Below are 17,757 nucleotides of genomic sequence, written 5' to 3'. Positions count from 1 at the left end.
GTCACGAACACAAACTTAAAGTCATCTGCCACATATTTTACTGACACCCACCAGGGCCACGGAGCCGGGCCCAGCCACCACTGACTACCACCGGACTAGTCCGGCCTGGCATCGGGTGTCCCACAGCCCTGGGGTGGGCGAGTCAATTTTGGCGTCACGAACAGGACTTCGTGCCCGGTCACACCGGGTACTGTGCGCCTGAAGAACCTTGTGACAGACTGTGTACTTTACTGAGAAACCGTCGCCATTAGCGCTGCTGAGAGCGGGAAGAAGGGGGGCGTGCAAGAAGAAAGGGCGCGAAGAGAAGCCCCGCCCCCTTGTCCAAGAAAAGCGCGCGAAGCGGTGCCCGCCATAGAAGGCGGAGGAAGAAAAGATGGCGCGTGAAGAAGCTAAAAGGATGGACGCCAAGCAACGAGCGGCCAGAGGAGGAGTGGCCGAGCCGGGACACGCACCTCAGAACCGGGTTGTGTCCTGCGTCCTGGAGAGCGGAGAAGATCCAGCAGCCGCTGCAGAGCCGGGTAAAGAGAGTGACACCCCCAGCCGGCGGAACCCGGATTGCCAGGTGGGGTTCCTGCCCGGTCCTCCTGCAGGCGCGCGTGCCACGACCGCAGCTCCGATACCAGCACCCTGCAGCAGGACAGCGACCACCAGAACACCGGAGATGCAACTGAGGGGTGAGTCATTTAATGCCCCTGCTGGCGCGAGAGCCCCAACCCCCGCTGCCATGCCCGCGGTCCCTGGAGGGACGCCCGGCACGGCGACGCCGATCCGGGCCGCAGCTACGCCAGGTGCGGCCCGCCAAGATCTCACCGCCGGAGCGACGCCCATCCACACCGCAGCAGCGACTCCAACCCAGGCCGCCGCCATGCCAGGCGCGGCCCGCCAAGACAAGGAGGCAGCCCCAGAAGAGCCAGAGTGGCGCCGTATGGCTGGTAACCCCCTGCAAGCCAGCAGCCTCGCGCCAGCCAGTAACCCTATGCAAGCCAGCAGCACTACCTCAGAGCAGGCCCAGGCCGCATCATCTTGCAGCAGGCCTGCTACAGCCACGCAGGAGACACAGACTGTGCTGACCGCTGTCTACCTGCTGCCAGGTGGGGAGCCGGAGAAGAATCCCTACATGTAAAGAAGTAAGAAGCAGCTGAACTGTACATAGCCCCTCATGCTTTTTGAAGACGTCACCCCCCCCATGTTTATGTGTTACCGGGCCACTGAACTGGAATGTGGGCCCCGGTGAATGTGTATGTGTCTTATGTAACCAGGCCATTGGACTTAATGGCTGGTTGATTCTGTCCCATTGTTGATTGAAAGAAACGAACTGTCGGGCTACTGGACTTGTTGTAGCCGAAAATGTATATAGTTGCACCTGTTGTGCCCCCTACCAGAATTATGGGGGATGTGCCCAAACTGTGCAATGAACTGAAAGTGCACACATAGTTTCTTTATAAGAAGTTCGCAACGTTAACCGATATGTGCCTCCCATAAAGGGAAGAAATGTTTTATTGTTTCATGTTTTGCATACAAAAATGTTTTGCAGTTTCTTCACGTTTTTGTTGTTTTTCAGCCCGAGGACGTGCTGGGATTTGCTGTGGGGGAGTGTGGCGCCCCTGAGGCTTCCGTCGCCACAGGTCATTGCACCCCATCAGCGGTGTGATGCCCCATTCTGGGAGAGGAAGAGAGTGAACTCCGGTCCCCTGGTAAATCCACACTACACCCATTGTTAGGTACACACTGGGACCAGGGAAAGTGGCAGGCAACCCTCCCATGCTGCATTGGTTGGAGAAGAAGAACAAGAGAAAGGAGGGAGGAGGAGGCCTGCTGGAGGCAGGCAAGGAGGAGAAAGAAAGAAAGAAAGAAAGAAGGAAAGAAAGGCTCCAAGTCAGTCAGGAGCAGAGAACCAGAAGGAGACGCTTCCTGGTGAAGAACCTGGGACCCAGAGGTCCAGGTGACACCACGCAGAGACAGAAGGAGTCGCAGGGCCGCGGGTAGTCCTGGAGGTACCACGAGCAGTCCTTGTTAGGTACCGAAGAGAGGGCCTAGAGGCGCCACGGGTAGTTGCAGGCTGCGGTGGCCTGTTCCACATTAACATCGGTGGAGTGATTAAGCTGCGACAGGGGACGGTCCCTAGAGACTGGAGGAGTGCAAAGACAATCTCCAAACAGTAAAAACCGAGGCCCAGGGAACGTTGTAAACTCCCAGGGCCAGAACCCATAGCAGACCTTCAGAAAAGGGGTAATCAGCCGACAGGTGACCCCCCAGCCTGGAGGCTGCAGTGGAGGCCAAGCCAGGGTCATCTTAACTAAGGCAAGGCTAGTGAAGACAGCAGAGAAGGAGACACTAAGTGAAGGGCACCGGATTTCACGCCCTGAATCACCCAAAAGGCGGAGGTCCCTGACAGAGATTCCAGCAGTCCAAGGGTCCTGCTGCCCCGATATGAACAGTGAGTAAAGAACTTGAACTGCACCCTTGGAGTTGCCTCTGTCATTTCATCTGCATAGACACTCACAAGCACCAACAGTGCCCCGGGCATTGCTCCACCTGTGGGGAGCAGTATCACCATTGCTGCCATAACACCGTCCCGGAGGCCTCACACAGCAGCGGCGGCTTAATAGCCGCATACCACAGGTGGCGTCACGAACACAAACTTAAAGTCATCTGCCACATATTTTACTGACACCCACCAGGGCCACGGAGCCGGGCCCAGCCACCACTGACTACCACCGGACTAGTCCGGCCCGGCACCGGGTGTCCCACAGCCCTGGGGTGGGCGAGTCATTAGCTTGGACAGTGAAAGTGGAAGGAGGAAAAGTGAGCAGTAGTGAAGTGGCAAGAGAGCAGACTGAAGTGAGTCCGGGTGTGTGGCCCGGACGGAGCAGCAAGGTTGGCAGACGGTGGTGACCGTCTGCAGGAATGGCCTATCGGAGTTTGCCATAAGGACCGTGGACGGGCGGTGGCCCGGCGGTACCGGACCGGTACACAAGGAGAAGCCAGCACCATTGGCAGGGGCTTTTCGGACCCCGGCAAGGCTAGGAGTCGCCATGAATTTGCCAAATCCGTTAGTGAAGGGGACCTCCTGGGTTTCCAAACAGTCAAGTCCCAACAGAAGGCAACCGTCCAACCGTGAAGGGGAGACACCGCCACCGCCAAGGGCAACCGTTTCCCAGGGCCAGCGCCTGCGGGCAAAAGGGGCTCCTCCGGCCCACATCCAAGTCGGGGAGCGGGTTACCGGTGGGAACCCATCGAAATCAACATAGAACATTAGTGCAGGGAAAGACAGTCATCACTAACCTACAGGGAAGAAGCAACCGCAGCCGTCTGGGGGACCCGTCCATCCAGCCGTGTGTTTTACCGAGAACTGTGTCATCGTCTCAGGCTGAGTGAGTACCCCCGTGCCGTACGGCACAGCGCTGCCCCTGCGATCCTGCACCTCACCAGGCCCCGCAACCCGCCTGCCATCCAGCCCTACCCCATCACCGGGCCCCGGGACAACCAACCCCCTACCCACGGAGAGGAGAAATAACAACTCAGCTGCTCCCTGTCACCGCTCCCGGGATCCCCGTTCAGAGCAGCGGTGGTGTCACCAAAATCACCACAACCGTGGGTGGCGTCACGGACAATTTCCATAATCAAAACCCCCACAACCAATCAAACCCCCTTTTCACTCACGGGCGAGGAGCGCCGCTCGAGTCCCCGGGATCCGGTCACCGCTCGAGCCACCACCGAGCAGCAGCAGCGGCCGCAGCAGCAGCGGCAGCTGGACCTGAGCAGTGGGAGAGCGCAGCGTCCCCTCCTCCGCCCGCGACAAGTTCATCTATTGAAATCAAGGCTGTGAAGTCAGTCGAGGAAAGAGACATAAAAATGGTGCACCGGCATTAACCCTAAGAACTACCTGGGATCGGCGGAGGTCCCTGAGAGTGAATTCCAGCACTCCAACGGCAACCAGTCTGCTGCAGCCCTGGCAACAGTGAGTAAAGACCTTGAAACTGCAACTCCTGGTGTCGCTTCCCTTTTGTTCTACACCGCACCACCATTGCATAGACTTTAATAAGCACCAACGGTTGCCCCGGGTTACCGCTCCACCTGTGGCGAGCAGAACCATCCCAGCTGCCATTACATCAGCCCCGGAGGCCCTATCTAGCAGCGGCGGCTCCATAGCCGCAATCCACAGGTGGCGTCACGAATATATTTCCACAAACTTTATTATTAATCATCAACCCCCACAACCTCTGTATTAGTTGACCCCGCCAGGGTCACGGAGCCGGGCCCTGCCACCGCTGACTACCCCCGGACTAGTCCGGCCCGGCACCGGGTGTACCAGAGCCCTGGGGTGGGCGAGTCAGGCATACCGCTCTAGAGGGAGACACTCAGTTCTGAGGTGGGGGTACATACAGCTCTGGGGGGCATATGTCGCGGGCGGGGAGGAGGGTGTCAGCACACTACGCTCACCCCTTCTGCTCGGGTCCGGCGGCTGCTGCTCAGTGGTGGCTCGAGCGGTGGGCCGGATCCCGGGGGTTCTCGAGCGGCACTCCTCGCCCGTGAGTGAAAGGGGGTCGTTGGGTGTAGGAATTGTTTATTGTCCGTGACGCCACCCATGGTTGTGGTGATTTCACCACCGCTGCTCAATATAGGGATCCCGGGGATGGTGATGCGGAGCAGCCAGGTGTTGTGTTGCCCCTCCGTGGGTAGGGGTTGGTGATCCCGGGGCCCGGTGATGGTTTGGGAGATGCAGGGCCTGGTGGGCGCAGGGACGCGGGGGCAGCGCTGTGCCTTGCGGCACTGTGGTACTCACTCAGCCTGAGACGTTGACACAGTTTTACGGTAAACCACACGGCTGGAAAGACGGTTCCCACGGACGGCTGCACTTGCTCTCCCAGTAGGTGACGGTGATGTCCCATTTCCTTGCACCTTTGTTTCTGTGTTGGTAGCGATGGGTTCCCACCAATAACCTGCTCCCCGGCTTCAAGCTGGACCGGAGGAGCTCTACTCTTTGCCCGCAGGCGCTGGCCCTGAGAAACTGGTGCCTTGGCGGTGGCGGTGTCTCTCCTACTCTGGTTGGGCTGTTGCCTTCAATCGGGACTTGGTTGTTGGGGGATCTACGTCCCCTTCACTGACGGATTCGGCAAATTATGGCGACTCCTAGCCTTGCCGGGGTCCGAGAGGCCCCTGCCCTGGTGCTGACTGTCCTTCGGAACACTGCTCCAGACCGCCGGGCCACTACCCGTCCGCGGTCCTTCCAGGAACTTCCAAACGGTCCCCCTCCAGACAGTCACCGCCGTTGCTGACCTTGCTGACCTGTCCTGCACACAGCTGGACTACTTCAGGCTTTCTCTCTGTCACCACTCTTGCTTTCCTCCTTTACCACTTTTCTTCCTTTTACTTTCACTTCCTTAACTCCTCTTAGTTGTTTACTCAAGCTCCCCCTGAGCTGAACTGCACTCAAGCCCTGCCTGGGCTAAACTGCCTGGTTTCTCCCGCCTCCAGAGCTGTGAACTCCTCGGTGGGCGGAGCCAACCACCTGGCCCACCCCCTGGTGTGAATCATCAGCCTCTGGAGGAAGGCAACAAGGATTTTTGGTTAGCTTTGGTGTTCCTAACTGGGATGTAGGGTGTGGTGGTGTGTGACCTGTGTCCCCTGGCTTGCCCAGGGCGACACATTCCCCCTTAGCAAAATGCAGACCGTCCGCGGGCTGCCGTCCAACACCGGATTTATTTTTCTGTAAAAGATAACATGGTAAAATAACATATGTACATTTTTAATGAATCTTCCCATAACGGGAGGCACATTTCTTTAACGTTGCATAACGGTTTACGGTTATGGTTTCCGCTCTCTCCCACCCAAGCAACCTGGCCCTGATGCTGCCCCTAAAGCCCAGGCAGCACCCCTTGACCCACAGTCCAGCACACGGTACCCGAGCGGGATCTGTCCTTCCCCTCCAGAGGGTAGCCACCGGTTCCTTTGGTGGCTGGGCCCCAGCCTGCTCTGCTGAGGGCCCTCCCTCCAACCTGCCTCTCCGGAGGCGGCATTGCGGAAAACGGTAACGGTAAACAACTTATTTACAAGCCATTAACGTTTGTGGTTGCCCTGCAAGTTCACGGGCTTGTCCATGGAAAGTCCTCCATGCAAAACTTTTAAACGGTCCCCACTGGGACAACGGTGCCGGCTCCAGCCGGTTGCAAATCACACAGTTAATCAGGTGAGGTACTCGGTATCATTTTCATCATTAGCAGAACTTTCAAACTTTTAAACAAACAAAATGGTGGTCCCAACGGGGACTGGACAACGGTGCTCCGCTGCCCTACTCCAGGCCTTCAGCTTCATCCGAGGGAGGGGGTGCAGGACTCACTCTGCTCTCCTGGCTGCCCCGCAGCTTCACATCCAGGGCAAACCACCCCCTCTCTCCGCAGTGTCGGGTGTACTGAACAATGTCTCCCGGCATCAGGTTGCGACCGGGATGCTCCTCAGGCAGGTGGGCATTCACATCCCGCCGGGCTACAAACACTTCGGCCTCCAGGCCCGGTTCATAGATAAACCCGTAGCCCCGGCGGACATCAAACCGCCTCACCTGCCCCTCGTACAGCGGGCCCCGGACACGGAACGTGGCCTGGCGGAGATTCTCCTTCTCCCGGATCACTCGGGCCACCAGCTCGGCCTTCTTCCGTTCCCTCTCAGCGATCTCCAGGCCCAGCGGTACCGGCTCCCTATCCCAATACGGCGCTGCTGCCAGCGCCGGCGCACGGGTCGGGCCCCGCGGGACATTCTGGACGTTGCCCACTGTCAGGAATCTGGGCGGCATGTCCCGCGGTGTCTTGGCCTTGGGCGCTGCCTTGCAGCAACAACCCGGCGCTACCTGAGCCGAGGTGTGGGGGATGGGCATAGGGGCTTTCCGCTGCTGGGCCTTCGGCTTGGAGCGGGTCATCGGCTCCGTCTCGGGGGATTTTTCAGGGGATGCCTCCGGTTCAACCTTTGGAATCTTCCACGGTAACACCTCCGGTTTACTGCGGGCTCCGGCTACAGGTCGGTCCGCCTGGGCGGGGACGCTGGGTATTGCTACCGGTTGCGGTGGTAGCAGGCCTAGTGGCGGGGTCACGGCCTCCGAGACGGGTGGCGAGGGAGGCAACGGGGGGAGAGGGCTTGGACCGGGCCCCGCAGCCGCGATGACCGGCCCTTCCAGGGCATCGGGACGTGGGTCACTCACCCTCCCTTTCTCCGCTTCCTCCTCGCGTCTCCGCACGGTGGCTATAACGTCTGCCATGTCGGTCTCCCACTCCTCCATGAGGAGCTGCATCCTGACCTGCAGCCGTTGGTAGAGCTGCGCGGTCCGGATTTCCACCCACGCCGCAGTTCCAGGCGCGGGGGCTACGGTGTCGCGGGACGGCATCCACATGATGGCTTCTTCTTCCAGGAACGGTATGTCTGCAGAGTCCTGGCGTCCCTGCTTTTATAGCTGCAGCTACATGCGTCCAGCCGCCATCGCGTCCCCCTTAGCTCTTTTCGGCCTCTCTCTCGGGGCGGGGTTTTGGCCTTCGCACCTCTACTACTCGAGAAGACGCTCGAGCAGGAACTTTTCGCGCCAAAGATGGCGGCTTCTGAAATTTTTCTGCCGGATACCTCCAGCGGTAACAAGGCGCACCTCTACCAGACGGCAGAGCGGTAAGATCCTGTTTGTGACGCCAAGTTGTCGCGGGCGGGGAGGAGGGTGTCAGCACACTACGCTCACCCCTTCTGCTCGGGTCCGGCGGCTGCTGCTCAGTGGTGGCTCGAGCGGTGGGCCGGATCCCAGGGGTTCTCGAGCGGCACTCCTCGCCCGTGAGTGAAAGGGGGTCGTTGGGTGTAGGAATTGTTTATTGTCCGTGACGCCACCCACGGTTGTGGTGATTTCACCACCGCTGCTCAATATGGGGATCCCGGGGATGGTGATGCGGAGCGGCCAGGTGTTGTGTTGCCCCTCCGTGGGTAGGGGTTGGTGATCCCGGGGCCCGGTGATGGTTTGGGAGATGCAGGGCCTGGTGGGCGCAGGGACGCGGGAGCAGCGCTGTGCCTTGCGGCACTGTGGTACTCACTCAGCCTGAGACGTTGACACAGTTTTACGGTAAACCACACGGCTGCAAAGACGGTTCCCACGGACGGCTGCACTTGCTCTCCCAGTAGGTGACGGTGATGTCCCTTTTCCTTGCACCTTTGTTTCTGTGTTGGTAGCAATGGGTTCCCACCGGTAACCCGCTCCCCGGCTTCAAGCTGGACCGGAGGAGCTCTACTCTTTGCCCGCAGGTGCTGGCCCTGAGAAACTGGTGCCTTGGCGGTGGCGGTGTCTCTCCTACTCTGGTTGGGCTGTTGCCTTCAATCGGGACTTGGTTGTTGGGGGATCTACGTCCCCTTCACTGACGGATTCGGCAAATTATGGCGACTCCTAGCCTTGCCGGGGTCCGAGAGGCCCCTGCCCTGGTGCTGACTGTCCTTCGGAACACTGCTCCAGACCGCCGGGCCACTACCCGTCCGCGGTCCTTCCAGGAACTTCCAAACGGTCCCCCTCCAGACAGTCACCGCCGTTGCTGACCTTGCTGACCTGTCCTGCACACAGCTGGACTACTTCAGGCTTTCTTTCTGTCACCACTCTTGCTTTCCTCCTTTACCACTTTCTCCTCCTAAACTCAACTTAGCTGTTACTCCTTCACTCCCTTAACTGTTCTTTACTCGAGCCCTGCCTGGGCTAATCTGCCTGGTTTCTCCCGCCTCCAGAGCTGTGAACTCCTCGGTGGGCGGAGCCAACCGCCTGGCCCACCCCCTGATGTGAATCATCAGCCTCTGGAGGAAGGCAACAAGGATTTTTGGTTAGCTTTGATGTTCCTAACTGGGATGTAGGGTGTGGTGGTGTGTGACCTGTGTCCCCTGGCTTGCCCAGGGTGACACACATACAGCTCTGGGGGGCATACAGCTCTGGGGTATACAGCACTGGGGTAGGGTACATATAGCTGTGGTTGGTCTGGGGGGTATACAGCACTGGTTTGAGGGGACATGCAGCTCCTTGGGGTATATGTGGTGCCCCGGAGACTTCAGTCCCCTCAGGGAACTGCATCTCCTTTAAGATGTAGTACTCATCCCGGGTAAGGAGAAGTTAATTGTTGGTGTTTCTCACATTCACACACAAAACAAAGTTAGGTGCTTTCTGACCGGGGGAGAGGGATGGCCTGGGGTTGATAGGGGGGTGGCCATCACGAAGCATTGGACATTCCCGGTCACTTGGACAACCACCTTGGGGAGCGGGCACCACTTCGGGAAAAGGGAAGGAGCATCGTCTCACATAGTCAGTTAGCCCCGGGCACAGCTTGGGGTGTGGCACATACTGGGACCTCAGTCCAATAATCTTTTACCTCACACTTCTGGGAGCGCCAAAAGACCCGTGGCTTGGAACATACAGCTCAGCCTGCTTTCTCTAAAGCTACACGGGATTCCAGGGTCTGCGGAGAGCGCAGGAAACACCCGCAGCCCGTTCCACATTTCACATACACCGGGATTGGAGGACCCCGACCAGAAAGGACTCACAGTGGGAACACTGGTGATGACCTCGAATTGCTCAGGATCGGCTGGGGCCCATCACGGCGGTGACCGACATCTCCCGAGTAAACCAGGACTGTGAGTAAAGAAAACCTTGTACCCACAGAGACTGTGTCCGCCTGTCCTTGCCGGCACCTCGCACTATTACCACAACCCCCATCATCCTCCCCGGGGCCCGCTCCACCTGTGGGGAGCAGAAACATCTTCTCTGCTATAACCATCTGCCCCCGGGGACAGCGACAACAGCGGCGGCTATTCCCTGGCCGTGTATTGCACGTGGCGTCACAACATAATTCCTCCACCATCATCACCCCCCCTTCAACCCTTCTTTATTGTACACCTCGGGGCAACGAAACTGGGCAGGGCCACCCATGACATCACCAGAACCGACATCACCAGGACCAGCGATGAGTAAAGTTAACCCGTTACCCCGTGGGTGCTTCATATATAGCACTGAGGTGGGGTATATGCAGCTCTGGGGGGTATGCAGCACTGAGATGGGGGGGCATGAGCTCTGGGGGGTATACAGCACTGGGGTTGAGGCGTATACAGCTTTAGGGCGTATACAGCACTGGGGTGGGGGATATACAGTTCTGGGGGGTATATAGCACTGGGGTGGGGGAAGGGGCGTAACTAGAGTTTGATGGGCCCCGGTGCAAAGTTCAGACCTGGGCCCCCACTCCACGTACATCGACATTTAGGGTACAGGATAATGACACTGACACTCGGGGTACAGGATAATGATGCTGACACTTGGCTCTTACCCACAGCACCCAGATTTCCCATGATCTGAAATCCCTCTATCAGCACCCAGCTTTCCTATTTTCTGATATCCATCTTGTCCTCGGCACACTGCTTCCCCATGCTCTGCAATACATCTTTCCCTCAGCACCCAGCTTTCCCATATCAGAGCATGGGAAAGCTGGGTGCTGAGACATGATGTATAGCAGAGCATGGGAAAGCTGGGTGCTGAGAGAAGATGTATAGCAGAGCATGGGAAAGCTGGGTGCTGAGAGAAGATGTATAGCAGAGCATGGGAAAGCTGGGTGCTGAGAGATGTACAGCAGAGCATGGGAAAGCTGGGTGCTGAGAGAAGATGTATAGCAGAGCATGGGAAAGCTGGGTGCTGAGGGAAAAGAACGTTCCCATCCCCTGCTTGTATCTTTGTCCCCCCTTGTATATAGTTCTCCAAATACAATAATGCCACCCACACAGACTTCCAAATAGTATAAAGGGTCCCACATAACCCTTCATATATTAGAATACACTTCCATAGTCCTCCATGTATTATAATGCATTTCCCATAGTTCTCCATGCATTATAATTCACCCCATAGTACTCAATATAAAATACTGCACCACATAGTCCTCCATATATTATAATGCACCCCCATAATCCTCCATGTATAAAGTAGCCCTTCAATTATTATCTTGAATTTCTCATAGTTCTCTATGTATTATATTTCACCCCATAGTTCTCCATGTATTATACTGCACCACATAGGCCTCCATATATTATAATGCAGCCCTATAGTCCTCCTTGTATAAAGTAGCCCTCCAATTATTATAATGAATTTCTCATAGTTCTCCATATATTATACTGCACCACATAGTCCCCAATGTTTTATAATGCACCCCCATAGTCCACGTATAAGGTAGCCTCCATAGTCCTCCATATATTATAATGTAGCCCCCATAGTCCTATATGTATTATAACGCAACCCCATAAAACTTCATATTGCATTATGCAGCCCCATACTCCTCCATGCATAAGGCACCCCTATATTCCATGTATAAGGTGTCCTTCATTTTGTATTATGCAACCCCCCAGACCTCCATATATAATAATGCAGCCAGCCTCTCCAGGCCTCCATGTATAATAATGCAGCCAGCCTCCTCAGGCCTCCATGTATAATGTAGCAGCCAGCTTCTCCAGGCCTCCATGTATAACAATGCACCCAGCCTCCTCAGGCCTCCATGTATAATATAGCACCCAGTCTCTCCAGACCACCTCCATGTATAACAATGCACCCAGCCTCCTCAGGCCGCCATGTATAATATAGCAGCCAGCCTCTCCAGGCCTCCATGTATAACAATGCACCCAGCCTCCTCAGGCCTCCATGTATAATGCAGTATCTCTAGGCCTCCATGTATAATGCAGTATCTCCAGGCCTCCATGTATAATAATGCAGCTTCCCCAGACCTCCATGTATAAAGCAGCCTCTCCAGGCCTCCATGTGTATAATAATGCAGCCACCCCAGACCTCCATATATAATGCAGCCTCCCCAGACCTCCATGTATAAAGCAGCCTCTACAGGCCTCCATGTATAAAGCAGCCTCTCCAGGCCTCCATATATAATGCAGCCTCCTCAGACCTCCATGTATAAAGCAGCCTCTCCAGGCCTCCATATATAATGCAGCCTCCTCAGACCTCCATGTATAAAGCAGCCTCTCCAGGCCTCCATGTATAATAATGCAGCTAACCCAGACCTCCACATATAATGCAGCCTCCTCAGACCTTCATGTATAAAGCAGCCTCTCCAGGCTTCCATATACAATAATGCAGCTTCCCCAGAACTGCCTTCCCAAGCCTCTGGCCACTGTTTTCACTCTTATATTAAAAAAAAAACCAAGTACTCACCTTCTCTCTTCCTTCCACCGCTGCTGTCTTCCCCGCTGCTCGTTCTCCCGGTGCTGCAGTCGGCGTCCTCCTGTCCTGCACTCTGTGCACTCAGCACAGCAGTCGCTCGGGAGTGACGTCATAGCACAGGGGGAGAATGGCGACCGCTGCGACCGCGGTAGTTACGCCACTGGGTGGGGGTATAGAGCACTGGGTTGCAGGACATTCAGCTCTGGGGGGCATACAGCATTGGAGTGAGGAGACATGTGTCAGGGGCAGGGGCCAGCTTCCCCGTCGTGGGGGCTGCTCGGAGAAATCGCGCTCGGATCCGGTGACTTCTCCTCTGTGGCTCGAGCGGGCCGGAACCGGGTCTCGAGCAGCGCTCCTCGCCCACGAGTGAAAAGGAGGTGGAATTGGACTTTTTTTGGGTAAATAGAGAGAGTTCGTGATGCCACCCACGTGTTGTGGTGATGGTGGGAACCACCGCTGCTGGTGACGGAGTTCCTGGGAGCGATGGCGGAGAGCAGCTAGGTGTTGACCCCTCTGTGGGTAGGGGCTGTTGGTCCCGGGGCCCGGTAGGAGGGAGGGTTCCGCAGGATGGGTTTTAGCGGGGTGCAGGGTTGCGGTGCAGCGCAGCGCAGTGCCGGATGGCACAGGTGTACTCACTCAGACACAGATGGACAGAGTCTCTGGTAAACCAAACGGTAGAATGGAAGAATGGACGGGGCCCACAGCCGGCTGCGGTGCTCTCCCTGGACGGGTTACTGGCGGCTGTCGTTCCCCTTGCACTGATGTTGTGTTGTGAATAACTCCTGTGCCTGGACACTGGTAGTCCGCTCCCCGGCGTGTAAGTGTCGTAGGAGCCTGTTTGCCCGCAGGCGCTGGCCCTTTGAATCTCTTGCCTTTGGCAGTGGCACATATCCGGGATGGTTGGGCTGTTGCCGTCAATCGGGACTTGGGTGGGAATGAAGCCCTGAGGTCCAGACCGCAATCAGTAAATTTGACTAACAGCCTAATCGGGGTCTGAGTACCCTGCCTGGTGCTTGGCTCCAATCGGCTCCCCGGTTCTGGCCACCGCCCGACCCCAGTCCTACGGTTCCACCGACTGTACACCCAGACACCTAAACAGTCCGTGGCAGGCCTGGTCCCAGGTCTGCCCTTGACCTTCCCTCCTCACTCCTCACTGTCTGTCCGTTTGTTTGTTCTGTCCGTTTGCTTTATTTTCCCGCCTCCAGGCCTGTGAACTCCTCAGTGGGCGGAGTGAACTGCCTGGCTCCGCCCCACCTGGTGTGGACATCAGACCCTGGAGGGTGGCAACAAGGATTTTAGTGTGACTGTTACTGTTGTCACCTATCCGGGGAAGGGGTGTGTGTGGTGTTGTGTCTGTGACTACCTGGCTAGTCCAGGGCGTCACATATGCACCAACGCTGGAAACATGGAGAAGAGACCGAAACAGTATACACCAACACTGGGAATGTGGAGAAGAGACCTGACCAGTATATACCAACACTGGGAACGTGGAGAAGAGACCAAACTGTGGAGGTCGCCTGAGCTATAGCTTGTTTGTTCAAACGTAATAAGAATATATGTGTATAGAAATAATCAAAATGTAGATGTAGTTGCATAATTATCTGTCTGACTATGTAGACATCCCATAGACCCATAATATAATTCTAAGCTGTATAGTTATGAAGGAGTTAACCAAAGATAATGAAGCCAGAATGTGAAGCTGCAAAGTCTTATCAGTACTGTTCACACAGAAAGAATGTACAAGGAACAAAGATGTGTTTTACAAGATGCTGTGAGAAATTAAGAAGTGGAGAACTCCCTGTTTAGCTTCAAGGCCGAAGTAGCTTTTCTGTATAATTGGGTGTCTTCCAATACACGAGTTCAGTTGATGACGCTGGCTCAAGGAGAACATGTCTGTGTTCATTGTCTTATACATTGATATATCGGCACTGATATACAGCTAATACGGCACCGTCTCTGAATCCCGAACGAAGACTCCATTAGCAGTCTTTACCTAAATTCCTCCCTTGACAAAACCAGTATACACCAACACTGGGAACGTGGCGAAGAGACCCAACCAGTATACACCAACACTGGGAACATGGAGACGAGACCTGACCAGTATACACCAACATTGGGAATGTGGAGAAGAGACCTGACCAGTATACACGAACACTGGGAACATGGAGAAGAGACCCAACCAGTATACACCAACACTGGGAATGTGGAGAAGAGACCTGACCAGTATACACCAACACTGGGAACGTGGAGAAGAGACCAGACCAGTATACACCAACACTGGGAATGTGGAGAAGAGACCTGAGCAGTATACACTGTGAGGCAAATCCCGGGATATGAAGATGAATTATGACTCCAGTCATAATCCCTCATCACTCCCTGGCAGTGCCCCCTCCCTTCTTGTTCTCAGTGTTCCACTTACACCTCCATGGCCATGTCCTGTGATATGGAAATTAGGTGGCTTGGGGACAATGGACACAGGATGACTCCCTGCCGTGACCCTGTAGTGGGGGCTGCTAGCTAGTTAGCAAGGCTATGGAAATAGCCAGACAGAACGACTCCAGTAAAAAATGGTTCATATCTCGCAAGCCATATTTCCGATAAATATGGCAACCATAAAAATGGTGTCTCCGCATGCGGACGATGCCGGCACACCCTTTTTATGGGAGCAGGACATTGGGAAATGCTCCAGGCGTGATATCAGCCAATGGGGAACTGGCAGACAGGTCATGAGTCCCCTCGTTCTGTAGCTAAATTCATAACTGTCACAATGAGAGCATTGGCGTCCGCCTACGACGCTCCCAGGCAAAGTTATGGCCCATATTCCATGTTGTGGATTGTCCATAACTCAAGCCAGGGGTGGAGCAGTGCTCCCTCTGAGGTCACTAAGGTAGGAGGGGACCTGGATTTGCCCAGGTTGATAACCCTACTTCGGCCATTTTCCAGTGTTCTTTTCGCTGGGGGCACGTGTAGGAAACATCTGTGGGAAGGATCCTAGAAACCTGGGTACAGCGCCCCCCTGTGGCCAGACGCAACAAGGTAACTGCTGGAACTGTGTATGCCTGTTTGTAACCCATGCTTTGATTGTAACTGTACTCTGACATATGTATATTCTGTAGATTCCCTATTGTATATATTGTAGTTTCTAGTGTGGCTTTAGGCTGATTAAATTATATAATTAATCTTGGGCTGCTCTGTTATCTCGATCTTGAATCCCACGTCTGTGTGTTCGGCTAATAGTTACCGTAAATCGGTTGGTGGCAGCGAGTTTGTGCCAAGGATTATTGTGGGGAGGCCAGTGAGATTCGGGGAGGTTTTATATATTCCGCCCGCGGAGGTCGGGGGAATATATACCCTACTCTCACCGGGGACCCTTCAATAATCGGCATAAGTAGTATAGCGGCCTCCTTGCTTATCGTCGGGCAATTCCATAATTGGCCTGACTATAAGAGGGGCGCTAGAGAGCGCATCACGTGCTCTGTCTGTCGGTCGGGAGGTATAAAGGAGGGGTGACCCCCACTTGTTACCCCCCGATTGTGACGTACTGGTAGCCAGCGTGGGGGATTTCTGAGTGACCCCCCCGGTGGTTTGTGACATATTGGTGGCATAGCGGTGGGATCGAGATAATAGTGTGTGTGAGTGTGAGACCCATACTCCCAGACACTAAAGACTGCCTGCAGCAGCTGTGGCTGCTGGGGTCTTCAGACTAGCTCAACACTAGAGTGTCAGAGTGCAGATACTGTAAGGTGTGTGGAGGCATCAGGTGTCAGTTCTGTGTCAGTGACCAAAAGTCTGCAAGAATGGCTGATGGCACCAGGAGCAGAGCTATGCAACTGGCCAATGCTAAAGCAGGAGCCGAAGAGAGGGAGGACGGTGCTGTGGACAGTAATGAGGAGGTTGCCCACGAGTCCTCCAGGAGCTCGACGCCAGAAAACCGTTCTGCAGAGGACAGCGCACAAGCTGGCAATTATGGACAAGATGAGGAGCAGCTCACCCAAGGGTCCTCAACGAGCCAGATGCCAGCCCTCCGCTCTGCAAGGGACAGTGAATCACCAGGCTCCGCAGCGGGCCGCAGATCACCACGTGCCATTCCACCGAGCCTGGGAGGCTCGGATAGCCTTCTTCAAATGGCTATGGCCCTTCTCCAGGCTGGAGACCAGGAGGGCTACCAGGGACTCCTGGCAGAGCGCAGGGCAGAGCGGCAAGCAGCGCGTGAGGCTGAGGCTGCGGAGCGGCAGGCAGCGCGTGAAGAGCGCCAGGCAGAGCGTGACTACCAGCTGCAGCTAGCTCAGCTCCGGCCCTCATCAGCCACACGTGACCTTCAAGACACCAAACTTCCAAAGGTCCGTGTTGAGGACTTCCCAGTGCTGGAGAAGGATGGAGACTTGGACTCTTTCTTGACTGCTTTTGAACGGACTTGCTTGCAGCACCATCTGAACAAGGACCAGTGGGCCAAATACCTGACCCCCCGTTTAAGGGGTAAGGCCCTGGATATCCTTGGGGACTTGCCTGCTGAGGCAGATCAGGGCTACGACACCATCAAGCGGGCCCTGATCCAACAGTACAACCTCACCCCGGAGTCCTACCGCAAGAAGTTCCGGAGCCTACAGAAGGGACCAAAGGACTCCTGGGCTGACCACAGGCGGGCACTTGCCCGAGCTGCCGACCACTGGACCCAAGGCCTGCAGCTTTCCACCGGACCGGAGATCCTGGACTTGTTCATCACGGAGCAACTCTTGTGGAACTGCCCTGAGGATCTCCGCCAGTTCATCCGAGACCAGAAGCCAAAGGGGTCCACGGCTACAGCTGCCCTGGCCGATGACTACACCAACAATCGGGCTCCTGAAGCCAGGAGAGCAGCCACCAGCAGCACCTGGAGAGGGGGTAAGATGAATTCTGCGACTGCCCCACCTGCCCCTAGACTGCAGGGGGTGTCCCCCTCAACTCCCCTCTCCAGGCCCGTGGCAGAGCCAAGACGGTGCCACCAGTGCAACCTACCTGGACACTTCAAGGCCATGTGCCCTCAGCGTCCCAAGGCCCCGGCTCCGTCCCCGTCCCAAGGGCCGCCCAAGGTGTATTGTGTGGGTGGGGGTGGTGGTAGGTCCCTGGACAGCTTCCAACCTGTCACCGTCGGCCGGTCTGTGACCATAGGACTGCGAGACAGCGCCTCGGAGGTGACTCTGGTGCGGCCTGAGATGGTGTCCCCCCAAGACTTGATCCCTGGAAAAACCCTCGCTGTCTCCGGGATTGGAGGCACTGACCCGGCGCTGCCTGTTGCTGACATTTATGTGGACTGGGGCGCAGGGCGGGGGGTGAGGGAGGTGGGGGTAACTGATCGGATCCCTGCAAACGTGCTACTTGGGACAGATTTGGGGCAGATAACCTCCCAGTTTGGGCCCCCCCCAAGGGCTGAACCTTCAGCCAGTACTGACAGGACTCCTGACAATGTTAATGTGTTATCTATGAATGATGTAAGGGAGGAGGGAGTGAACTCTGATATTTCTGCTTGCACAGACACCATAGACACACACACAGCTGCAGCTGTGACAGGGGAGGGGGTC

The sequence above is a fragment of the Anomaloglossus baeobatrachus genome, chromosome 9, assembly GCF_048569485.1.
Source record: "Anomaloglossus baeobatrachus isolate aAnoBae1 chromosome 9, aAnoBae1.hap1, whole genome shotgun sequence".
Lineage (NCBI taxonomy): Eukaryota > Metazoa > Chordata > Amphibia > Anura > Aromobatidae > Anomaloglossus > Anomaloglossus baeobatrachus.
Note: the sequence above shows the minus strand (reverse complement) of the source record.